At 40.0% G+C, this 26,594-nt stretch overlaps 1 long non-coding RNA gene and 1 pseudogene across 2 annotated transcripts in view; one reads left to right on the top strand and one right to left on the bottom strand.

Annotated features, from left to right (window-relative positions):
- The window catches only part of LOC308560886, a 35,041-nt gene that overhangs the window by 830 nt on the left and 7,617 nt on the right, over positions 1-26,594 (top strand). The gene's annotated exons all lie outside the window — the stretch shown is intronic.
- LOC308563471 (suppressor of cytokine signaling 2 pseudogene) lies at positions 20,303-21,812 on the bottom strand (annotated as a pseudogene). The gene is made up of 2 exons: positions 21,138-21,812; positions 20,303-20,362 (listed from the first exon to the last, which is right to left on the bottom strand). The product of its transcript is annotated as a suppressor of cytokine signaling 2 pseudogene (transcript).

Here is a 26,594-nt window from a genome sequence, read left to right as displayed (position 1 = left end):
AAAATTGGTAGAATGAATTAAAACTCTGATCAATAGTTAAACTTACTTTGTGAAAAAGACCTGCACTAAAAGCTAAAAATTTTATTGCCTAAAAAGGTTGGAAACCAAATAGTAAGTCCAGATAAACCTTGAAGCAAACTAAGCAAGTGCAGTGTACTTTGGGCTGGGAATTGGGAGATTTGGATGTTAATCTTAGCACTGCCCAGTCTCTGTAAACTACAAGGGCTTTTAACCCCTGCAGACCTCAGATGCTTCATATGTGAAACAAGTTCTGATTAAATTATCTTTAAAGTCCTTTCCAACTTTAAAATTCACTTTCCTAGTATATCAGTGTTTCTTAGGAAATAATGTGTATACGTTCTCAGGATTAAGTAAGTTTATGGATGGAAAATAATAATGAGAAAAGGCCCTAGTTTGTACAAAGTGATAAATTCTTGTATCCAAAATTCAGTATGTTTTAAACAGAGCATTTTAGGTATTGCCCATGAAACATCAATCTAGTTTTTATGCCCATTGTTGTGTTTATTTTCATAACGGGAAGATTTACTTAGTTTAGAGACAAAAATTGAGAAGAACCTTCCCAATGTCTAAGCATGAATCTGAAGCGAGTAGATAATAATACTTTTAACATATAGTTGGTACATTATAGTTTATGAAACCTTTCACTTTATCTCTTTTGAAATTCCAAGGAAATCATGGAGAATGGCTCTCCAGAGCTCCAAACGTCTGCTGTGTCTGGGTATCAGCAACTCTTCTCTTTCCTGTACTCTTCCTCTCAGGATCTCCCTCTCTTCTCAGCCTTGAAATGTATAGCAAAGAGATTCTGCAGACGCCACAGCCCTCGCAGAAACCAGATCTAGGGACACTTAGGTTAGGTGTCAGAATCTCTCCCACCAAAGCTGGGGATTCCAAAGATGTTAGGCACCCCCAGCTGTGACATCAACCCCTCTCCAGACCTCTCTGTTCCCTTCACCCTCCGTAGGCAGAGTTCATCTCCCATGCTCTAATATTCTTTCCTTTGAAGATATTTTTGTCTTTGCACACATCTCGTTGCCTTGAAATAACTTATTTACTCGTTACCCCACTAGACTGTAAGCTCCTTAAGAACCTGAGTCCTACTCACCTTTGAATTTCTGGAACCTGGCATCGTAGGTGCTCAACAGATGATGAAGTAATAAATTTAGGATGCTTTAATGCTAAGAAGAGAACAAAAAGGAAGCACCTGAAGATTGTGACATGTCCTTGTGAGGCTGGCTCTTAGAACCTCAGGGTCGGTAACAACTCCTTCTTTTCATACCTGTTATTTGTAACACCTACCACCGATTACTGGTAAAGGGACAGCATTATCAAGCATTGCTGCATTAATTTTGGACCCTGTGTAGTGGAAGGATCTGAATGTCAAACATCATATATATTAGTTTCCTTTGGTTGCTATAACAAATCACCACAAATTTAGTGGCTTAAAAACAACACAAATTTATTGTCTTAAAATTCTTGAGGCCAGAAGTCAGAAATGATTCCTTATGGGGCTAAAGTCAAGGTTATCAGTGCACTTCATTGCTTTTGGAGGCTGTAGGGGAGAATATATTTTCTTGCTGTTTCTAGCTTCTAGAGGCTGCCATGTTCCTTGGTTTGTGGCTCCCAGATAGCAATTGTACCACTTCTACCTCTGCTTTAGTCATTATATCTCTGACTCTCTCCTGCCTCCCTTTCACTTCTAAGGGTTACTATGATTACTTGGGACCCACTGGATAATTCTAAATCTCCAATCTCAAAATCATTACGTTAATCACGTGCAGTCCTATGTTCTGGGTTCTGGAGTTTAGGACAGGAATATCTTTTGGGGGCCATTATTTTTCCTACCACACCACATCTGTTCAAGCCCAAACAATTGGGCTTGATTTCAAGCCCAAACAATTAGCAGGTGGGACCCTGAACAACCCAGTCCTAGAACATACATCTAAGTTATAATTTTCCCTTTGCTGGACATAGGAATGGCAGTGAAAAACCACTATTAGGAACTAAATGAGGGTAACCTCAAAGAGGATAGATCTGAATGGAATCTCAGCTCTGGTACAGTAGTGTCATTTACTTAACCCCTCTAAGGTTATTTCCTCATGTGTAAAATGGGATTAAGTTACTTCCTCCCTCCTGGGATTATGGTGAGGATCAAGTGAGATAATGTATGTAGAGCTCCTTTCAGCACAGGAATAGGAACCCTGGGGCTGTTGTTACCACCATTGCAGAGGGAATGAAGGTGAGAGCATTTTACCCTCATAGGCAACAGTCATGAAGCATCCCAAACCTCATTAGTATTGATTTGTAAGACTTAGCTAAAGTTTGTTTACTCAAGAGTCCTAAAAAATTGAACAAGTGTACACTTCCTAATGCATATTGTCCCAAGAAACAATCTAGATGGAGTTTCTGTGGCATGTAAAAGTTTAAAATCATTTTTCAAGTGCTATCTAAAACAATACATTTGGAAGATTATGCAGAAAAATTCTGTTTGAGACCCACTCCTTGTCAAGACATATTACTCTCATCTCCCACAGCCACTTCCTGACAAAGACAAATGTAAGCATGAGACACCACTTCAAAATGTACCTTTTTACCCACATGCCTTCTCTACTCTGACACATCCCTCCTACCCCACGCCCAAGCTAAAAGACTGGTAAGGAGGCAAGTCATGTACTTTTGTAAATTCAAATTTGAACTTAGAACTAGAAAATAAATGTGATGGGCCCTGGCCGGGTAGCTCAGTTGGTTAGAGTGTCCTCCCGAGACACCAAGGTTGTGGTAAGATCCCCTGTCAGGTCACATACAAGAAACAATGAATGCATAAATAAATGGAACAATAAATTTCTTTCTCTCTCCCTCCCCCCTTCTCTTTCTCTCTCTCTCCCCAAAATCAATTTAAAAGAAAAAAGACCTTTCTAATAAAAAAAGAAAAGAAAAGAAACGTAATGGAAGATGTGTGTTGAAGTCTAATCTCTGTGACTCACTCTCTGAGCCACAAAACTCACTTTGGGTCTTACATGTCTCATCTCTATTTCTTTCTAATTTAGGAACATGAACTCACAATAAAGAAATTTAGCAGTCTGAGTCACGTGAAGAGGTAATGAGCTAGAGGATAGCAGCAGTGAAATGTAGTAAATAGTGAAATGCAGTTTAAAACAGTTTCAAATTCTATATTTATAAATGCCAGTTTCAGTTTAGTAGCTCACAGACACATTTATCAGGTCCACTATCAGTTACTTGTGATATTAACTCGATCATGATAATAAGTACCTAAATTATACAAACCATATAGAAAAACAGCATCTGAGAAAAGCAACTTGCTAGTAACTTATTTAAGGTGGAAATCCTTTGTTTAGCTTACTTTATTACAAAAGCTGTAAGGTTTTTAAAAAATTTTTTTCCTTTTTATTGATTTCAGAGAGAGGAAGGGGGAGAGAGAGAGACAGAAACATCAGTGATGAGAGAGAGTCATTGATAGGCTGCCTCCTGCATGCCTCCCACTGAGGATTGAGCCCAAAACCTGGGCATGTACCCTGACTGGGAATTGAACCTTGACCTCCTGGTTCTTAGGTCAGCACTCAACCACTGAGCCACACTGGATTGGCAAAAGCTGTGGGTTTTTAATTTTATTTATTTATTTATTTATTTTTGTTTTTGTTTAAAATATTACAGATGTAGCTGTAGGTTTTTAAATCATAGACAGAAATCAAGGAAAATGTAACATGAAAACTATATGTTAACACACATGACTAAGAGAAGGCAAGAGATCAAAAACATTCAAGAATGAGAAGAGTTTATTCATTCCATTCATTCATGTATTACTTTATTTTATTTACTGAGCACCTCTGCTAGGAGCTAGGAATACAAATATAAAAATAGCACAGGCCCTGCCTTGAAGAAAGCTAGTTCAGTGAAAATATAGCAAGGAAGTCAATATTTGTGGAATAATCCCAGTGCATCTTGTAAGGGCATATGTACAGAATGCCTTGGGAGCACAAAGGAGGGCCACCAGCTAAGTCTGGAGTGAGTTGGGTCTTAGGGACAAGTGAGGGTTAATTAGGCAAATAGGGAAAGGGCAACCAAGGCAGAGAGAGCAGTGTGAGTAGAGCACAAGGAACCCCAAGTAGTTTGCTGTAACTAGAGTCTCTGTCCTTGGTAGGGAGTCAAGATGGAGTGGTAGGAGGTACCTGCTCTTATGGGCCTTGCATACAATCCTACAGTCAGAATTGTATTCTGTAGGCGATGAGGTAGACAATAGGATTTTTCAAATGTGTATTTTTAATAATAGCTATATTGTGATATTATTCACATACCATAAAATTCACCCTTCTGAAGTGTACCGTTCAATATTTTTTAGTATATTCACAATTGTGTAACCATTACCACTATCTAATTTTAGAACATTTTATCACCCCCCAAAGAAAACCCCATATTCATCAGCAGTAACTCCACATTCCCCTTCCTCTCAACCCTTGGCAACAACTAATCTGTCTCTGTAGATTTTCCTGCTGTGGACATTTCGTATGAATGGAATCATGTAGTATGTAGTCTTTGTGTCTGGCTTCTTTCATTTAGCATAATATTTTCAAGGTTCATCGATATCGCAGTATATGTCAGTACATCATTCTTTTTTTATGGTCAAATAATATTCTGTTGCATGGATATACCACATTTTCTTTATTCATCGGCTGTTAGGCATACCAGTTGTTTGCACTTTTTGGCTATTGTGAATAATGCTGCCATGAACATTCATGTACAAATTTTTATGTGTACATATATTTTTACTTCTTTGAGGTCTATACCTAGGCGTGCAATTACTGGGTCATATGGTAACTTCATGTTTAACATTTTGGAGAGCTGCTAAACTTTTCCAAAGTGGCCACTCCATTTTATAATCTCACAATGTACAGGGTTCCAGTTTCTCTACATCCTTACCAACACTTGTTACTGTTTGTCTTTTTTTTTTATTTTGCCTTCCTAGTGAGTGTGAAGTGATATCTCATGTGGTTTTGACTTGCATTTCACTAAATGGCTAATGATGTTGACCATCTTTTCTTGTGCTTATTGACCATTTATATATCTTCTTTGGAGAAATGCCTATTAATATCCTTAGTCTATTTTTTTTCACTGGTTGGTTGTCTTTTTATTAAATTGCAAGAGTTCTTTAACTATTCTGGATATGAGTCCCTTATTAGATATATGATTTGAAAAAAATGTCTCCCATCCTGTGGGTTGTGGGTTGTCTTCCCTTTGAAGCAGAAAACTTTGAAATTTTGATGAAGCCTAATTTATCTTGTTTTTCTTTTGTTGCTTGTGCTTTTGGTGTGATATCTAAGAAACTATTGCCTAATCTATGTTTATAACAATTTGCTCCCATGTTTTTCTCTAAGAGCTCCAACTTTATATTTAGGCCTATGATTTATTTTGAGTTACTTTTTTAGTATGGTGAGGTTGGTATCTGATTTTGTTCTTTTGCATGTGGATATTGTTGTCCTAGCACCATTTGTTGAAAAGATTATTCTTCTCAAATTTGCTTTTTATTTTATTTATTAATATGTTCTTTATTGATTTTAGGGAGAGAGGAAGAGAGAGAGAAAGAAACATCAATTGGCTGCCTCCTGCCTGCTCCCTTGCCTGCTCCCTACTGGGGATCAAGCGTGAAACTCGGGCATGTCCTGACTAGGAATCCAACCGACAATCTCTTGGTGCATGGGACGACACTCAACCAACTGAGCCACACTGGCCAGGGTCAAATTTGTTTTTTATCTTTAATTTTTAAAAAGTTTTTTTCTCTTTATTTTTGAAAATATTACAGATGTCCCCTTTTACCCCCATTGATCCCCTCTACCCCGCATCCACCCCAACCCCAGACCTTCTCCAGACCAATGTCTGTGTCCATGGGTTGTGCTTATAAACATGTAAGTTCTTTGATTAATCTCTCTCCATGCACTCCTCCATCGCCACCTTCCCTCTGAGATCCCTCAGTCTGTTCCATGCTTCTGTGTCTCTGGATCCATTTTGTTTATCAGTTTATTTTGTTTTTTACATTCCACATATAAATGAGATCATGTGGTACTTGTCTTTCTCTGACTGGCTTATTTCACTTAGCATAATATTTTCTAGTTCCCTCCAGGCTGTCTCAGAGGATAAAATATCTTTTTTACAGCTACATAGTATTCCATGGTGTAAATGCCCCACAGCTTTTTTATCCACTCATCTACTGATGGGCACTTGGGCTGTTTCCAGATCTTAGCTATTGTAAATTGCGCTGCTGTGAACATAGGGGTGCATAAGTTCTTTGTGATTGGTGTTTCGAGTTTCTTAGGATATATTCCTAGAAGTGGGATCACTGGGTCAATTGGCAGTTCTATTTTTAATTTTCTGAGGAAACTCCATACTGCTTTCCATAGTGGCCGCACCAGTCTGCATTCCCACCAACAGTGTACTAGGGTTCCCTTTTCTCCACCTCCTCACCAGCACTTATCGTGCATTGATTTGTTGATGGCAGCCATTCTGACAGGTGTGAAGTGATACCTCATTGTGGTTTTAATTTGCATCTCTCTGATGATTAGTGACTTTGAGCATATTTTCATATGTCTCTTGGACATCTCCATGTCCTCTTTGGAGAGGTGTCTATTTAGGTCCTTTGCCCATTTTTTAATTGGATTGTTTGTCTTCCTTTTGTTAAGTTGTATGAGTTCCTGATATATTTTGGATATTAACCCTCTAGCCGATGTGTCACTGGCAAATATTGTTCTCCCATACAATAGTTTCTTTTGCTGTGCAGAAGCTTTTTATTTTGATGCAGTCCCATTTGTTTATTTTCTCTGTGTTTCTCTTGCCCTAGGAGATGTATCAGCAAACATACTGCTCGGAGAGATGTCTGAGATTTTGCTGCCTACGTTTTCTTTTAGGACTTTTATGGTGTCATGTCTACATTTAAGTCTTTTATCCATTTTGAGTTTACTTTTGTGTATGGTATAAGTTGGTGGTCTAGTTTCATTTTTTTGCATGTACCTGTCAATTTTCCCAACACCATTTATTGAAGAGGCTATATTTATTCTATTGTTTGTTCTTGCCTCCTTTGTCAAATATTAATTGAACATAATGGTGTGCATCAATTTCTGGGTTCTCTGTTCTGTTCCACTGATCTATATATCTATTCTTGTGCCAGTACCAGGCTGTTTTGATTATAGTGGCTTTGTGGTATAACTTGATATCTGGTATTGTGATCCCTCCAACTTTGTTCTTCTTTCTCAAGATTGCTGTGCCTATTCGGGGTGTTTTTTGGTTCCATATAAATTTTTGAAGTACTTGTTCTGGATCTGTGAAATATGCTGTTAGTATTTTAATAGGGATTGCATTGAATTTATAGATTGCTTTGGGTAGTACGGACATTTTAGTGATGTTAATTCTTCTAATCCATGAACATGGTATATTTTCCTGTTTGTTTATATCTTCTCTATTCCTTTTTTCAGTGTCCTGTAGTTTTCCGAGTACAGGTCTTTTACATCTTTGGTTAAGTTTATTCCTAGGTATCTTATTATTTTGGTTGCAATGGTAAATGGGATTTTTTGAAGTTTGTCTTTCTGAGAGTTCATTGTAGGTGTATAAAGCCATTGATTTCTGCATGTTAATTTTGTATCCTGCTACCTTGCTGAATTCATTTATTAACTCTAGTAGTTTTTTGGTGGAGTTTTTAGGATTTTCTATGTACAATATCATGTCATCTACAAATAATGACAGTTTTGTTTCCTCCTTTCCAACTTGGATGCCTTTTATGTTTTCTTCTTGTCTGATGGCTGTGGTTAGGACTTCCAGTACTATGTTGAATAAGAGTGGTGAAAGTGGACACCCCTGTCTTGTTCCTGTTCTTAGGGGAAATGGTTTTAGTTTTTGCCCATTGAGTATGATGTTGGCTGTAGGTTTGTCATATATGGCCTTTATTATGTTGAGGTATGATCCCTCTATTCCCACTTTGCTGAAAGTTTTTATCAAAAATTGGTGTTGGGTTTTGTCGAGTGCTTTTTCTGCATCTATTGATATGATCATGTGATTTTTGTCTTTCAATTTATTTATGTGATGTATTATGTTTATTGATTTGTGAATATTGTACCAGCCTTGCATCCCTGGAATAAATCCCAGTTGGTCATGATGTATGATCTTTTTAATATATTGCTGGATCTGATTTGCTAACATTTTGTTGAAAATTTTAGCATCTATGTTCATCAGGGATATTGGCCTGTAATTCTCTTTCTTTGTAGTGTCTTTGTCTGGTTTTGGAATTAGGCTAATGCTGGCCTCATAAAAATAGTTTGGAAATGTTCCTTCCTCTTGGATTTTTTGAAATAGTTTGAGAAGGGTAGGTATTAATTCTTCTTTGAATGTTTGGTAAAACTCCCCTGTGAAGCCATCTGGGCCAGGACCTTTGTGTGCTGGGATTCCCTTGATTACTGATTCACTTTCCTCAGCAGTTTTCATTCTATTCAGGTTTTCTCACTCTTCCTGACTGAGTTTTGGAAGATTGTATTTTCCAAATACAATAAAATGCAATTGTGGTCCATCCATTTCATTTAGGTTGTCCAGTTTGGTGGCTTATAGTTGTTCATAGTATTTTCTTACAATCCTTTGTATTTCTGTTGGGTCAGTTGTTATTTCACCTCTTTCATTTCTGATTTTGTTTATTTGGGTCCTCTCTTTTTGTTTCTTGATGAGTCTGGCTAAAGGTTCATCAATCTTGTTTATCTTTTCAATTAACCAGCTCTTGGTTTCATTGATCTTTTGTATATATATATTTTTAGTCTTTGTGTGACTTATTTCCACTCTGATCTTTATTATTTCCTTCCTTCTACTTACTCTTGGCTTTTCTTGTTCTCTTTCTAAGTCTTTAAGTTGTAGGGTTAGAGAGTCTATTAGAAGTTTGTTTTTTTTAAAAAAATATATCTTTATTGATTTCAGAGAGAGGAAGGGATAGGGAGAGAGAGAAACATCAATGATGAGAGAGTCATTGATGGGCTGCCTCCTGCACACCCCCAACTGGGGATCAAGCCTGCTACCGGGGCATGTGCCCTGACTGGGAATCGAACCCCGATCACCTGGATCCTAGGTGGATGCTCAACCGCTGAGCCACACCCGGCCAGGCTAGAAGTTTTTGTTTTTTGAGGTAGGCTTGTAGTGCTATGAACTTCCCTCTCAGGACTGCATTCATTGTGTCCCATAGATTTGGAGTTGTTGTGTGTTCATTTTCATTTGTTTCCAGGAAGTTTTTGATTTCTTTCTTGATCTCTTTGATAACCCACTCATTGTTTAAAAACATGCCTTTTAGCCTCCATGTGTTTGAATGTTTTTAGTGTTTTTTTTGTGATTGATTTCTAATTTCCTGCAATTGTGGTCCAAGAAGCTGCTTGATATGATTTCAATCTTATTGAACTTATACAGACTTGTTTTGTGTCCTGACATGTGGTCTATCTTTGAGAATGTCCCATGTGCACTTGAGAAAAATGTATATTCTGCAGCTTTGGGGTTTAATGTTCTATAAATGTCAATTAAATCCATCTGATCTAGTATGTCATTTAGGGTCACTGTTTCCTTGTTGATTTTTTGTCTGGAAGACCTATCCAGTGAAGTCAGTGGGGTGTTAAAGTCCCCTAGTATGACTATATTCCTGTCAATCTCACCCTTAAAGTGCTCTAGAAGGTTTTTGTAATGAATTTAGGTGCTTCTACATTGGGTGCATATGTGTTTATCAGGGTTATATCCTCTTGTTGGATTTATCCTGTTAGTATTCTGTAATGACCTTGTCTCTGGTTATGGTTTTCATTTTGAAGTGTATGTTTTCTAATATGAGTATTCCTACACTAGCTTTTTGTTTTTCATTTCCATTTGCATGGAAAATTTGTTTTTTCATCCCTTCAGTCTCATCCTCTGTGAATTTTTTGTTCGGAGGTAGGTCTCTTATAGACAGCATATATTTGGGTCATATTTTCTTTTTTTTGGGTCATATTTTCTTATCCATTCAGCCACCCTATATCTTTTACTGGGGCATTTAATCCATTTACATTTAAGGTTATTATTGAAAGATACTTATCTGTTGCAATTTTTATTCTTTATGCCTATGTTTCTCATTTTCTCTATTTCTGCTTCTAATTACAGCAGTTCCTTTTACATATCCTGTAACGCTGGTTTCGTGGTAATAAACTTCTTTAGCCTTTTTTCATGTGGGAAGCTCTTTATTTCACCATCTATCTTGAATGAGAGTCTTGTTGGATAGAATAGTCTTGGTTTCAGATCCTTGTTTTGCATTACTTGAATACTTCATGCCATTCCCTCTGGCCTGTAGAGTTTCTGATGAGAAGTCAGCTGATAGTGTTATGGGGGCTCCTTTGTAGGTAAAAGATTGCTTTTCTCTAGCTTCCTTTAAGATTCTCTCTCTGTCTTGAATTCTTGGCATTTTAATTATGACGTGTCTGGGTGTGGGCCTCTTTGGATTCTTCTTGCTTGGGACTCTCTGTGGCTACTGAACTTGTGTGACTTTTTCCTTCACCATGTTAGGGAAGTTTTCTGCCATTATTTCATCAAACAGGTTCTCTAACCCTTGCTTATTTTCGACCTCCTCTGGCACTTCTATAATGCGAATATTGTTATGTTTCATGTAGTCCCACAGCTCCCTTAGACTGTCCTCCTGTTTTTTAATTGTTTTTTCTTTTTGGGGTCTCTGATTGAGTGATTTTTTTCTACTCTGACCTCTAATTCACTGATTTGATCCTCTGCTTCCTCTAATCTGCTGTTTATTCCTTCCAATGTATTCTATATTTCTACTATGTCATTCTTAATTTCCTTCATAGTTTCCATATCTTTTTTCATGCTGTTGAACATCTTTACAGTCAGTATTCTGAACTGTATATTTGAGAGATTGCTTATCTCCATTTCATTTAGCTCTTTTTCTGGAGACTTCTCTTGTTCTTTCATTTGGGGCTTGTTTTTTGGTCTCCCCATTTTGGCTACCTTTTTGGGTTTGTTTCTGTGTATTAGGTAGATCTACTAGGAATCTCAGTCTTTTCGGAGGGTCTCTGGTACAGGCCAATGTCAGACGCAGTTTGTGACTGTCCTTGAGTACCCTGTTTAGAGCTATCAACAACCCTAGGCTTGAGGTCTCCTCTGCTGGGACTGGGTTCATTTGGACAGGACCAAGATGCACACCAAAGTCTGCTTTTCCAAGGCCTGGGTCTAGAAGCAGATCAGGCAAAGACTCAAAGCACTCTGAGGTCTGCCTCTGCCTGCAGGCTGATTAATTTGATTCTCTTAATGAGCCTCAGGCTGTAGAAGCTCTACAGGGTGGGGCAGCTGGTTGCTATCAGTCTTTTAACAAGTCTCAGGCTGTAGAAACTCCCTGGGCAGGGTGAGAGGCTTTCCAGCAGGGTGGGACAATAGCTTCCCCTCTCAGGCAAAAGCCAAAAACTGTCTTCCAGAGAAAGATGTTCTCCACAGTCTAAGGTAAAGACTAGGCACAGGAATCCAGATGGACATACCCTGATCTCACTCTCCAGAGCCCAGAACCCCAGACTCTCCCCACGCAGCTCCAGTCCACTCCACTCCCCCTCCACTGGAGCCCAAGGTGAGTGGCTGCACAGGAAACTTTGTGTGTTGGCTCTTTAAGAGGGTGCCTGCATTTCCAGCTGTATCCTTGACAGACAGAAACCCTGCTACTTTTCACAGCCAGATGTTATGTGGGCACCTTTCTCAGTTGTGGTGCTCTTGGCTGGGAAGCCCAGCCTGGGGTTTAGACCTCAGAGTCCTCAGTGGGAATGCTCCACAGCTGAGATATCCCTCCAGACCTTCAGCTGCTCCCTGTGGGAGCCCAGCCAGCTCTCTTGCATTTGCACTTCCTCCCAGTCTCTATGCAGTCTCCAGTTTTCCTCCTTGGTTATGAGGGTGCTCTCCAGCTAGTCTTCAGTTAGTTTTCAGGATGGTTTTTCTATGTTTTAGTTGTAAATCCAGATTGGTCCCAGGAGAGTGTCACTGTAGCTTACAGTCGGTCTACCGCCCACCATCTTGGATCTCCAAATTTGTTTTTTAAATGCCATTATAGGTATGCCAGCAATCACACTCTCAAACGATGAATTAAACTGATAACAAGAAAGGAATTTCTCTTGTATTTTACAGATGAATTACTTAGGTGTCTGAAAATTAATTTCTTAGTAAATATGTGAATAGAAATTTATTTATTCATTTATTTATTTAAAGTATTGTGTTCCTACTATGTGCCAGGAACTGTGTTAGACACTAGATTTAAAGTGAATTTTCACCAGGAAAGTATATACAGGAGAAATTCCATTAGGATGGTTTATGTTCTCAAACATTTTCTTCTGTACATTGCTGTTGTCATTTTTCCCATTTTCTTTTCTAATTTGATAAAACTAGTTTCAGTAGGATGAGTTTTTTCCCTTGTGAATGTTACAACAAAGATTTGATTTTTTAATTAGTTTCCTGTACATAAAAATTTTTTAAGTTTTCTGTACATTTAAATTTTTTCTGTACATATTCAAATAAAATTTTTTTGGTTAATCCCCACAGGAGGATATTTTTTTCCATTGCTTTTCAGAGAGAGAGTGCAAGGGAGGGAGGGGCAGAGAGAGAGAGAGAGAGAAACACTGATGTGAGAGAGGCACATTGATTGGTTACCTCCTGCATGCACCTCAGGCATGGAGGACTTGCAACCCAGGTATGTGCCCTTGACCAGGGATGGAACCCAGGACCCTTTGGTCAATGGGTTGATGCTCTAACCACTGAGCAAAACTGGCCAGGGCAAAAAAAATTTGATAATGTCCTCTGCCAATATCAAATTTTTTTCTTGTTTTGATCAACTCAAATATTTTCAAGCATATGGTTTCCGTATTTATAGTCTAGTGAGCTTGTAGTCTAGTGAGAAAATAACGGGTCTCTGATATAGATCAGGGGAATTTATTCTCACACTAGTGGTGGATATATTCCCATTGATCACATCTTTGCCAACACTAGTATACGTCTGATTAATTTTTTCCAGTTTGACTGTGTGAACTGGTATTTCACTATGATTTTAATTTGCACTTCCCTGGTTACTAGTGCTATTGACCATCCTTAGCTATGCTAGTTCACGTATTTTATAAAATTTTCTTAGGATCATTTTTCTTTTCCTTATTTGTGGTAGTTCTTTTTATATTCGGTATACCAACCCTTTGTCTGTTATATGCATTGCAAATATCTTCTTCCATTCTCTGGACTATTTGTTAATTTTGTTTATGGTGTCTCTTTTTTAATATGTTTTTTAAAAATTTTTTATTTCAGAGAGAGGAAGGGAGAGGCAGAGAGAGAGAGAGATAGAAACATCAATGATGAGAGAGAATCATTGATTGGCCGCCTCCTGCATGTCCCTACTGGGGATCGAGCCTGCGTCCTAGGAGTGTGCCAAAGGAAATATTTGACATTTGTTAAAAGATTTTTAAACCCTTGGTCGCTTTGACCATTGTCCATTTAAAAAAAAAAGTGATAATTGCATTATTTATCTAGTAAAATAATTTTGCTAAAGCCTTTATCTCAGAAAGTTAGGTCATTATATTTTACTCTTGGAATTCCTACTTTCAAAGTAACATGTACATTTAGAGAGGAAGAGCTTCTTCCACATTTGATGTGAGGAGTGACAGATGATTTTAGATCTTCTAGGAAAGAATTCAAACAAAGAGTCTTTGATCTGCTGGTGTTTCTAGCACATGTGAATGCCCACCATACTTTCTCTAATTTTACCAGATGTAGCCAAATTGTTCATAGTGAATCCATCAACTTATAACTTGCTTTAGTTATAGATCTCTTGCTTTCTATTATACAGGATGGATTTCCAGATGTTCTTTTGATTTGTAGTTTGCTCATTTCCCTCCAAGAAATTGTCAAGAGATAGCCTGGACTGGTGGACCCTTTATCTTTCTTTGTCCTAAAAGATAGCATTTTTAGGCTATCCAGTGAGTTAAACAAATACAGTACTTTGCAGACTCTGCCATGGTTAGTTTACACTTTGGAGAGAAAAAAAACCCTGAGTTGAAATGGAGAAAGAGTATTAGGAAGAAGAATGTGGTTTGAAAAAAATTTTTTTCTTGCTCAGAATCAAAATGAGACTGTCTAGTCTTACTGAAATCCAGGAGATCTCAGGATGAACTTAAATACCCTGTTGTAATGCAACTCAACATGCTAGCTTTCTTGCTAGTTTCACAGCCATAGTATTTTATTGAGTATCCACTATGTGCCTGGTACTCTATTTGCCCAACTCTTTCTACAGAAAGACTTAACTAACTCATTACTAACCCCTAAGGACAAACAGATAATTCAGCAATAGTTCTTCAAGCAGGTATACACTGTTCTAAGAAGTACATTCTGATTGTCTCTGCTAATCTGTTCTTTTTTTTTTTTTTTTTTTTAATATTTCTTTATTGATTTCAGAGAGAGGAGAGGAGAGGGAGAGAGAGAGATAGAATCATCAATGATGAGAGAGTCATTGATCGAGCCCGCAACCCGGGCATGTGCCCTGGCCGGGAATTGAACCCTGATCGCCTGGATCCTAGGTCGACGCTCAACCGCTGAGCCATGTCCGGCCGGGCTGCTAATCTGTTCTTACAGTTAAGAATACGTACTTGTGAGGGACTCAGGGAAGAGATATTTTCATCTCTACCAATCCTCAACTTTTAGTAACCATAAAAATAAGAGAACATCAAATATTTGACTGTCTCTGTAGCTTCCATTTTGCTCTGAGGAAAATACATTGTTAATGAGTGTATGTCACTTCTATTACCCACTGGCATATTTCTCATCATGTGATCTATAACCTGGCATCAGCATCCATGAACTTTGAAAGTATAAACTCTTTTGCTGCTATAATGTTGCAGACTGAATCATTCTGAGTCATATTGCTTTTTGAACTCCTCAAATAGGAACTTGCAAGCTTGTGTTAAACAAAGAATAACAGAGATGAGATAGTTGAGTGAAGCTTAATTGAGTCTGAAACAATGAGAGAATGACTATAAGGCATCATTCCATCCATTTATTTATTTATACTGTGATTCCTCCAAAAAAAGAGTTTAAAGTTGCTTAAAAGACTCAGGGTTGAGATATTTCTTTTCAATATCTGTATATTTCAATTTTTTAAGGGGCACAGAAATGATGAAACATTAAAGTTTAGCCTTAAGTTTCTTATTGGTCAAAGCAAAAGGGAAAGTCCTTGACTTAGATAGCTCTAATTAGCTAATAAAAAGAAGCATAAAGTTTGTAAGGAGAAACAGTTTTCTCCTGAAACTGAATCCCGAGAGAAATTCATTGAAATGAAAAAACTAAAAATTGGGTACTATCTGCAATGAGTTTTTGCATGTTCTCTTTTCATTTAACCTTTACAAAAGTACAGTGGTGAATATTGTGTCATCTTCATCTTATGATGAGGAAACTGAAGATCACAGCAGTTATGTTGACTAGACAGCTAGTTTTGAACCCTGATATCTCTGAATTAAAAGCCTATACCATGCTGGTCATACCACACTGCCACTCAGTGGACACTCATGTATACTGTTTGTGTAGTTTTGGACGCTGGGTTAATTTTCAGTGGGGCTTTTCTGCAATATTCTGCAGCCTGGACTGAAGCATAGTCCATCCAGAATAGTTTTGCATTTGTTTCTGTTAGGCTCAGCAGGTATGACTAGTTTTGAGGTTTGTTTCTGTTAGGTGCAGGAGGTATGACTAGTCCCCAAGGGCTTCTTTTCCTAGAATCTTGAGGTAGAGGCTTATATTGTTGATTTGAGACTTTTCCTCTTTTCTAATGGCTGCATTTAGTGCTATAAATTTCCCTCTTGATTCTGCTTTAGCTGTGTCCCAAAATTTTTGATATGTTGTTTTTTCATTTTCAATATACTTTTTTATTTCTCTTGATACTTGTCAGATGTGATTAATTTAAGGACCTCCAATGGGGAGATTATCCTGAATTGTCTGGGTAGGTATAATATAATCACACAGGTCCTTAAAATCTGAGAACCTTTCCTGGCAGTGATCAGAGGAAGATGTGAATATTGAAGAAAGGTGTAGAGAAATGTAACACTGGTAGTTTTGAAGGTGGAATAAGGGGGCCCATGAGCCAAGGAATGTGGGTGGCCTCTGGAAGCTGGAAAGATCATGGAAATGGATTCTTCCCTAAAAAGGAAGAGCCCCTAAATAGGAAAGCAGTGCTCCAGAAACTTTATTTTAGTCCAGTGAGACTCATGTCAAACTTCTAACCTACAACTAATAAATTTGCATTTTCTAAGCTGCTAAGTTTCTGGTAATTTATTACAGCAGCAATAGAAAACTAGTACACTGAAACTTTCTATTTTTTCATTTATTTCAAGTGTGTTTATAATTACTGAAGCATTTATTATTTATTTATTATTTTTTGTTGATATTCACCTGAAGATATTTTTTCCATTGTTTTTCAGAGTGGAAGGAGGGGAAGAGAGAGAGAGACAAAGGTGTGAGGGAGACACATTGACTGGTTGCTTTCTGAACCCACTCGACTGGGGACAGAGTTGATCAGCAATCCAGGTACAGGCCCTTGACTGGGGATTGAACCCGAGACCCTTTGGTGCATGGGTTGATGCTCTAACCACTGAGCAACACCAGCCAGGGCTTATTTTTCTTTCTTTTTAAAAATTTATTTTTTAAATTTTATTTTTGTTTAAAATATTACAGATGTCCTTTTTTCTCCCCAATGACCAATTCTACCCCATCCCATCCCCCTCCCCAGTCCCTCTCCTCACCATTGTCCGTGTCCTTAGGTTGTGCATATATGCATATAAATTCTTTGGTTACTCTCTCCCCCTCCACCCACCTGCCCTCCTCCATCCCTCTGACGTTCGTCAGTCTGATCCATGCTTCCATGTCATTGAATCTATTCTGTTCATCAGTTTATTAAGTTCTTTAGATCCCACATATAAGCGAGATCATATGATGTTTGTCTTTCTTTGCCTGGCTTATTTCACTTTGCATAATTTTCTCCAGGTCCATCCATACTGTCCCAAAGGGTATGAGATCCTTCTTCTTTACAGCTGCATAGTATTCCATGGTATAAATGTCCCACAGCTTTTTTATCCACTCATCTACTGATGGGCACTTGGGCTGTTTCCAGATCTTAGCTATTGTAAACTGCGCTGCTATGAACATAGGGTTGCATATATTCTTTCTGATTAGTGTTTCAGGATTCTTAGGATACATTCCTAGAAGTGGGATCACTGGGTCAAAAGGAAGCTCCATTTTTTATTTTTTGAGGAACTTCCATACTGTTTTCCATTCTTTTTAAACAATAGTTTTACTTATTCAGTTATAATATACACATAAAGTAGTGTCAGAATTGCTAACCCATATTCCTGTGGAAAATATGTTTACGAACTATATTACAGCATTTATATAGTTACTTTTGTCTTTAACTTTGCAGTATCCAGACAAGATACTGTTTTAAAAGTTAGTGTAGTATTCATTACTCTTTGAGTGTGATTGATGTTTTTAAAAAATCATTAAAAAATATTTTAAATTACAATTGAAATACATTATTATATTAGTTTCAGGTGTACACCCCAGTGATCAGACATTACATAACTTACTAAGTGATCTTCCCGATAAATCTTGCACCCATCTGACACCATACATGGTTATTAGAATATTATTGACTATATTCCCTTTGCTCTACTTTACATCTCCATAACTGTTCTCTAACAATCAATTTGTACTTCTTAATCCCTTCACCTTTTGCCCCCATCCCTCCAACTCTTCTCCCGTCTAGCAATCATCAAAATGTTCTCTGTATTTATAAGGCTGTTTCCGTTCTGCTTGTCTATTTTTTTTTTTTTTAGATTCAATTGTTGATAGGTATTTATTGCCATTTTATTCTTCATATTTTTGATAGTTTTTTCTTCTTCTTAAAGAATGACCTTTAACATTTCATATAATACTGGTTTGGTGGTGATGAACTCCTTTAGCTTTTTCTTGTCTGGGAAGCACTTTATATGTCCTTTGATTCTAAATGATAGCTTTTCTGGGTTGAGTAATCTTGGTTGTAGGTCCTGGCTTTTCATCACTTTGAATATTTCTTGCCCTTCCGGTTTGCAAAGTTTCTTTTGAGAAGTCAGCTGATAGTATTTTCTCCCCTTTCCCTTTCCCTTTCCCTTTCCCTTTCCCTTTCCCTTTCCCTTTCCCTTTCCCTTTCCCTTTCCCTTTCCCTTTCCCTTTCCCTTTCCCTTTCCCTTTCCCTTTCCCTTTCTTTTCTTTTCTCTTTTTTTGGACACGAACCACCACTTTATTTGGAAGGGTTATGAAGGGAGAGATGCAGTCAATTGTGAAAGGTCCTGCTTCTCTGATCTTGCCAGCAGGGCTTTTTTAAAAAATTTTTAATTTATCTTTATTGTTGAAAGTATTACAGGTGTCCCATTCCCTCCCCCCCCATTGACCTCCTCCACCTTTCTCCCACCCCCTCCACAGGCCTTTACCCCATGATTGTGTGTGTCCACGGGTTATGCATATATACATATAACTTCTTTGGTTAATCTCTTTCCATCCCTACCCCCCTTCCCTCTTCCCTCTGAGATAAGACAGTCTGTTGCATGCTTTAATGTCTCTGGGTCTATTTTGTTTGTCAATTTCTTTTGTTATTAGCTTCTTCATAAAGAAGACCCTTCAACATTTCATGTAGTGCTGGTCTGGTGGTGATGAACTCCTTTAGCTTTTTCTTATCTGTGAAGCTCTTTATCTGACCTTCAATTCTAAATGATAGCTTTGCTGGGTAGAGTAATCTTGGTTGTAGGTTCTTGCTTTTCATCACTTTGAATATTTCTTGCCACTCCCTTCTGGCCTGCAAAGTTTCGTTGAGAAATCAGCTGACAGTTGTATGGGTGCTCCCTTGTAGGTAACTAACTGCTTTTCTCTTGCTGCTTTTAAGATTCTCTCTTTGTCTTTAACTTTTGGTATTTTAATTATGATGTGTCTTGGTGTGGGCCTCTTTGGGTTCCTCTTGTTTGGAACTCTCTGTGCTTCCTGGACTTATAAGTCTATTTCTTTCTTTCTTTTTTTTAAATATATCTTTATTGACTTCTGAGAGAGGAAAGGAGAAGGAGAGAGAGATAGAAACATCACTGATGAGAGAGTCATTGATCGAGCCCACAACCCGGGCATGTTCCCTAACCAGGAATCGAACCCTGATCGCCTGGATCCTAGGTCGACGCTCAACCGCTGAGCCATGCTCTGCCCGGCTATAAGTCTATTTCTTTCCCCAGATAGGGGAAGTCTGTCATTATTTTTTCATATAGGTTTTCAATTTCTTGCTCTTTTTCTTTTTTTTAAAAGCCAGGGTTTTAAAAAATTTAATACATTCTAATCAAATAGTAACAGCAGTAAATAAACACTTTGAAAAACAGGCAGGTATCCCCCTATATCTGGAAGAAAATTAAGTCAAAGTTTTCTACATGGTAGAAGGGAGACAACTGCTGATGTCCATAGCTAGACAATTCAAGGACAACTTGGAAATTTCTAAAGCCATTTCCAAAAAAATCCATGGCAACAGGTTGGGATACAGCTACTTCAAAGGGTAAAATGTCTGTATCTACATGGTTTTATTAACCAGGACTGGGTTGCACCTATATAGCGTGACATTCTTGTCTTTGGCCTTAAAGGAAAAGACAGTCTTTTCCATTTGCACCAGTTCGAAATGTTTCTGAAGTAAGGCTCCCTTAAAATGGATTACTACAGTACTCATTCACATGAGAGTTCATACATGTAGTAAAAAGACAAATACAGGATTTCGTGGTCACTTTTTTTCGTTGACTTGGTTAATTGCATAAAATGAAAAATAAATACTCACAAGCATATCTGACCAAGAAAAACCTCTAGGTACCTTAGAATGCAAAATATAACATGTCCAAAATAGACTCGGATCACCAGGCATATAAAATGAAAGTTAAGCCTGTCTTAGTTTCCTTCGCCTTCTTTAGGACTCCTCCCTGGAGTTCTTTCTCTACTACTGGTGCTTGGACCTTCGACCAAAAAGAAAGGAACCTCAGAAAGGCAGCGCTCTCTGACAAAAATGTTACTTCAGCCTTTACTTGGGGCACTTAATTTTTGACTCAAAAGGATCAGCTGGTCTTACCCTTAGGAAGGGAAGCATTACTCAGGTGAAAATATCTGAGGGAACATGACCTAGCTACCTTGTCACACATGTAAGTTAGATTGATTCAGCTGTGTTTAGAATTCCGTGTAGTTATCCAGAGCAGTCACTCAAGTTTTGGTTCTCTTTTACATAGCTGGATTTGGAGATATTCTATATGAGGCATGTTTATAAAAAGAGAAACACTTATACCTGGAATTTATATTCTTCCAAGTAATCTTTTTTTTTTTTTTTAAATTTTATTTTTGTTTAAAATATTACAGATGTCCCTTTTTCTCCCCAATGACCCGTTCCACCCTGTCCCTTCTCCCTCCCCAGTCCCTCTCCCCTCCATTGTCCATGTCCTTGGGTTGTGCATATATGCATATAAATTCTTTGGTTACTCTCTCCCCCTCCACCCACCCGCCCTCCTCCATCCCTCTAATATTCGTCAGTCTCATCTATGCTTCCATGTCATTGAGTCTATTCTGTTCATCAGTTTATTAAGTTCTTTAGATTCCACGTATAAGTGAGATCATGTGATGTTTGTCTTTCGCTGCCTGGGAAATTAAAACCACAATGAGGTATCACTTCACACCTGTCAGAATGGCTATCATTAACAAATCAACAAACGACATGTGCTGGTGAGGGTGTGGAGAAAGGAGAACCCTAGTACACTGCTGGTGGGAATGTGGACTGGTGCAGCCACTATGGAAAACAGTATGGAGGTTCCTCAAAAAATTAGAAATGGAGCTGCCTTTTGACCCAGTGATTCCACTCCTAGGAATGTATCCTAAGAATCCTGAAACATTAATCAGAAAGAATATATGTACCCCGATGTTCATAGCAGCACAGTTTACAATAGCCAAGATCTGAAAACAGCCCAAGTGCCCATAAGTAGATGAGTGGATAAAAAAAGCTGTGGGACATTTACACCATGGAATATTACACAGCTGTAAAGAAGAAGAATCTTGTACCCTTTGGGACAGTATGGATGGACCAAGTAATCTTTTAGTCTTGTTGGCAAAGGCAGTCCCCAGATGGCACCAGTGCGTTTGTTAATGGTGAGTCTGCAGAGATGCTGCAGAGGTGGTGCTGATGTGTAGAGTGGTTTGGTCAGATAAAGGTGAACAGTGCCGTTCCAGGGGGCTTCTGGGCCCGACCGCTTATCGTTGCACATCTGAACATAGTAGTCTATCAGATGAACCACACTGTCAAACTGTTTAAGCTTGGACTTGACACATATAATAGAGTCCAATCTGAATTTCCCGTCTTGATATTTGATTCGGAGATTAGTTGGTCCAGCTGATGTTTTAACAGATATTGTTGGTAGGTAGTCTGAATGCAAACTATCTCTAATCAAGAAAGTTCCTTTTGGTGCCTCTTTTAATTTGTCTTTGGCTTCATTAACAGTGATACTTCCCCTGTACGAACCTGTTTGACTGAGCTTCTGCAAGGCCTTCGTCAGATGCGCTGCCTCTGGGGACGACTCCTCCGAGGACCCCGCCATCCCCCACTGGCTCCGCGTCCCTTCCGCACCATTCCCGGAGGGCTCAAGGCACCGCAGGGTCATGGGCAAAGGGTGACCGCGGTGAACACAGGTGGCAGCTGGAGCTGGGGTCAGAGAGGGCCAAGCTTCCTTCCTGGAAGTCAGTGGGAACCCCAAAACGCATCCCTGCAGAGTATCCAAAATGGTGGTGGAGGGGGAGGGGGTGTGTAGCTGCTGGTTCTTCCTCCCCAGATACTGGTGGACCCATGGCACACTCCCCCGCAGGCGCGATCACCCACAGTTTGCCTGCCGCTAGCCTCCGCCTGAACTCCTCCGGGGCCCCGACTGTGGGCACAGAGGATGCTGAGGCGGTGCACCCAGAGTCCTGGTGCGTACTGTCCGCGGCCCCGGCAGCGCTGGTGGCAGCAGGCGAGGATGTTCATGCTTCAAGTGAAGCCCCTTGTTCTTTTTCTTCTCCTTCTGATACCTCATAATGTGAATGTTGGGCTGCTTGAAGTTGTTCCAGAGACTCCTTACACTATCTTCATATTTCTGGATTCTTTTTTCTTTTTTCTTCTCTGATTGGGTGTTTTTTGCTTCCTCATATTTCAAATTGCTGATTTGATTCTCAGCATTCTCTACTCTACTGTTGATTCCTTGTAAATTATTTGTCCTTTCAGTTAGTGTAGCCTTCATTTCTGACTGGTTCTTTATTATGTCATTGATGATCTCACTAGTTTCCTTAATAGTCTTACTAAGATCCTTGAGCATCCTTATAACCACTGTTTTGAACTCTGTATCTAGTAGGTTGTTTGGCTCTATTTTATTTAGTTCTTTTTCTGGAGATTTTTTTTGTTCTTCATTTGTGACATGTTTCCTTGCCTTCACATTTTGGCTGCTTCCTGGTGTTTGTTTCTATGTATTAGGTAGAACTGCTATGTCTCCTGGAACTTGTAGAGTGGCTTTGTGTAGTAGGTGTCCTGTAGGGTCCAGTGGCTCAGCCTCCCCAGTTACCTGAGCAGGGCCTTCTAGGTGGTTCCTTGTATGTGCCGTGTACACTGTACTGTTATAGTTGAGACTTGGTTGCTATTGGTGTCACTGGGAGGAATTGAGCCCCAGGCCAATTGGCTGTGAGGAACCAGCTGCAACTACTGCTGAAGAGCTGCTGTGCTGGAGACACCCCTATGGAGCAGGATTTACTTCAGTGGAGCTTTGGTGTTCACCTAGTCCGCCCCTTGAGTGTGTCACATGTGGATGTGGTAGGGTTGTAATCTGGCGTGATTGAAGCTGACTACTGGATGCACTGTCTCTGGGGTCTCCCAGGAGGTGCAAAGTCAGCCTCTGCCTGTGCCCTGCCCAGGGCCACCCAGCACGAGCTACACAGTAGTCCGTAGATGGCTGCTACTTGTGCTGGGCTTGTAGGTGTCCATGAGTGGCCAAGCTCTGAACCAGTGCAGGGTGCCACTAGTGCCAGGCCTGGGGCCACTTATTGAGAGGTATGGGGCATGCTGAGGCCAGCTGCTGCTTGTTTGAGAGATCTTAGGAAAGTCCCTAAGCATAAGGCTAGAGAGGCCACTTGCATAGAAAAGCCATTGGAAATGGCTTGAATGAGCTTGCAAGCAGGGAAGGGCAGGGTCTCTGGGAATCTCCAGGGCAGGGCGAGAGTTGTGAGTCGTTGGTGGAGATTCAGAGCAGGTGTCTGCCTCCCAGCTCTCTTGGGAGAGGGCTCATCAAAGGAGCAACAGCCTCTGCCAGCTCTTCTGTCTGTGAGAATGCTGCCCCTCCAGCTCTTTCTCTGATTCCAGGCAAGTTAGTTCCTCCCTGAATGTACCAAGTTCCTTTAAAGCTGCTGCCCAGCACTTGAGCTCAGATAGAGTGCATCTGAGTAAATTCCTGCTCTGGCCCTTTAAAAGGAGCTACCCAGGACTCCTGCAGCCTCTGTGTCCCTCTGCCACAGTCCCCAAGTCTCTGCCCCTCCTACTGGTTCAATGTGCTTCTTCAGTTCCCTGGTTGTAGGATTTCTGTTCAGCTAGATTTCAGGAGGTTCTGAATAATGGTTCTGTATTTTAGTTGTAATTTTGATGTGGTTGTGGGAGGCGTCGGTTACTGTGGTCAGCTTTGCTGCCATCTTGTTATCCGCCAGCAAGGCTTTTTTTTCCTGACAGTCTTATAGGAGCTCCCTTGTAGGTAACTAATTGCTTTTCTCTTTTTGCTTTCAAGATCCTCTCTTTGTCTTTAACCTTTTTCATTTTAATTATTATGTGTCTTGGTGTGAGCCTCTTTGGGTTCATCTTGTTTGGGACTCTGCCCTTTCTGGACTTGTATGTCTGTTTCCTTCAGCAGGTTAGGGAAGTTTTCTGTCATTATTTTTTCAAATAGGTTTTTAATATTTTTCTCTCTCTCTTTTCTCCTTCTGGCATCCCCATGATGTGAATGTTGGTTGATTTGAAGTTGTCTCAGAATCTCCTTAAACTATCCTCATTGTTTTGAAGTCATTATTGTTTTTGCTGTTCTAATTAGGTATTTTTTGCTTCCTTATCTTTCAATTCACTGAATTGATTCTTAGCTTCATCTGCTCTACTGTTGATTCCCTCTAAATTATTATTCATTTCAGTTATTGTAGTCTTCATTTCTGATGGGTCCTTTTTAAAAAAAAAAAAATTAATTTTCATCCAAGGATATGTTTTTACTGATTTTTAGAGAGAGAAAAGTTTCTGTGAGAGAGAAACATTGATAGCTTGCCTCTTTTATGAGTCCTGACTGAGAATCGAACCTGCAACTATTTGGTGTACAGACAACTGAACCACCAGCCAGGCTGACTGGTCCTTTTTTATGATGGTGAAATTCTTACTAAGCTCATTGAGCATCCCTATAACCAGTGTTTTGAGTTCTGCATATAGTAGATTGCTTGTCTCCATTTTGTTTAGTTCTTTTTCTGGAGTTTCGTTCTGTTCTTTCACTTGGGACATGTTTCTTTGTCTCCTCATTTTGGCGGCCTCCCTGTGTTTGTTTTTAATTGTTAGGTGGAGCTGCTACATCTCCAACATTTGGTAGAGTGGCCTAATGGAGTAGGTATTCTGTAAGGTCCAGTGGCACAGCCTCTCTGATCACCCAAGCTAGGCACTCAAGGTGCGCCCCATGCCCCATGTGGGCTGTGTACACCCTCAACTTGTAGTTGAGCCTTGATTGCTGTTGGCAGGTCAATGGGAGGGATATACCTCAAGGCCAGTCAGCTGCAAGGACTGGCTACAACCACTGACCACTGACCTCTGACTACTGTGGAGGATGAGGTGTGCAGAGGCCTACTCCACAGAGCAGGACTTACTTCAGCAGGGATCTGGTGCCTGCTGAGTCCACCCCTTGAGTGTGTCACTTATGTAGGTGGTTGGGTGTTGATGCTTTAACATAGTCTGAAGTTGTCCACTGGATGCCCTGGCTCTGGGGCCTCCCAGGAGGTGCAGGCCAAGGTCAGCTGCCATCTGTGTTCTGCCTGGGGCCACCCAGCATGAGCTACAAAGACATCTGTAGATGGCTACTACTTGTGCTGGGCTTGGCAGTGACGAGGTGAGGCCAAGCTGTGAACTAAGGACAGATGCTTCCAGTGCCAGGTCTGGAGCCACTTAGGGAGAGGTACAGGGCATGCTGAGGCCAGATGCTGATTGAGAGATATTAGGAAATCTGAAGCATGAGCCAACAGGCCATTCATATGGAAAAGCCACTGGAAACAGCTTGGGTGGGCCTAAAAGTTGGGTGGAGTGGGGCCTCAGGGAAACACCAGGGCAGGGCAAACAGTGTGAACCTGGTTGTGGAGTCTCAGATATGGCCCTGGCTTGCTAACTCTATGTGGGGAGGGCTCATCAAAGGAACAATGGCCTCTGCCAGCACTACTATCTGGGAGAAAGCTGCTCCCCAACACCCCGAGCCCTTGCCATTATGCCAGACATTCAGTTCCTCCCCATATATCTCTGGTGCCTTTCAAGCTGCTGACCCAGTGCTGGAGCCTAGAGGGAAGGAGTCTGAGTAAGATTGTGTATGGGCCTTTTTATTTTTAATTTTTTTTTTAAAAAAATATATCTTTATTGATTTCAGAGAGAGGAAAGGAGAGGGAGAAAAAAACATAAATGATGAGAGAGTTGTCATTGATCTGCTGCCTCCTTCATTCCCCCGACTGGGGATCAGGCCTGCAACCTGGGTGTGCGCCCTGGCTGGGAATTGAATGGCGATCTCCTGGACCCTGGGTCAATGCTCAACCACTGAGCCATGCTCGGCTGGGCTGTATGGGCCTTTTAAAAGAATTGCCTCAGACTCCAAGAGCCCTCTGTTTCCCTGAGCCTCAATACCCACTGGTTTTACAGCTAGAAGTTATGGGGACTTCTCTTCCTGGCACTGGAACCCTGGGCTGGAGGGCCTGGTGTGGGGCTGGGATTCCTTGATCCTCAGGGCACATCTCTGCACCTGAGATATCCCTCCCAATTTTTATCTGCCACACTTGGACCAGCCCATTCCCTGTCTCTGCCCCTCCTATCAGTCTTGATGTAGCTTCTTCAATTCCCTAGTTGTAGGAATTCTGTTCAGCCAGGTTTCAGGCAGTTCTGAATGATGGTTGTTCTGTAGTTTAGTTGCAATTTTTGATGTGGTCAGTGAAGCATTTATATCATGGCTGCTTTAAAATCTTTGTCAAGTAATTCTAACATGCCATCTCAGTTTTGGCATCTGTTCCCCCCCCCCCCCATTTAGTTTGAGATTTTCCTGGTTCTTGGTATGAGTAATTTTTGACTGAAACATGGACATTTTTATATTATATTATGAGACTCTGGATCTTATTTAAACTTTGTCTTAGCTGGCTTTCTCTAACCCCACTGACCTGGGAAGTAGGGGCACTACCTTGTAACTGCCAGATCAGGTAGAAATCCAAGT

This window comes from Miniopterus schreibersii, assembly GCF_964146895.1.
Source record: "Miniopterus schreibersii genome assembly, chromosome: 1".
Classification (NCBI taxonomy): domain Eukaryota; kingdom Metazoa; phylum Chordata; class Mammalia; order Chiroptera; family Miniopteridae; genus Miniopterus; species Miniopterus schreibersii.
The sequence above is the reverse complement of the archived record's forward strand: the minus strand, read 5'-3'. Positions and strand labels throughout refer to the sequence as shown.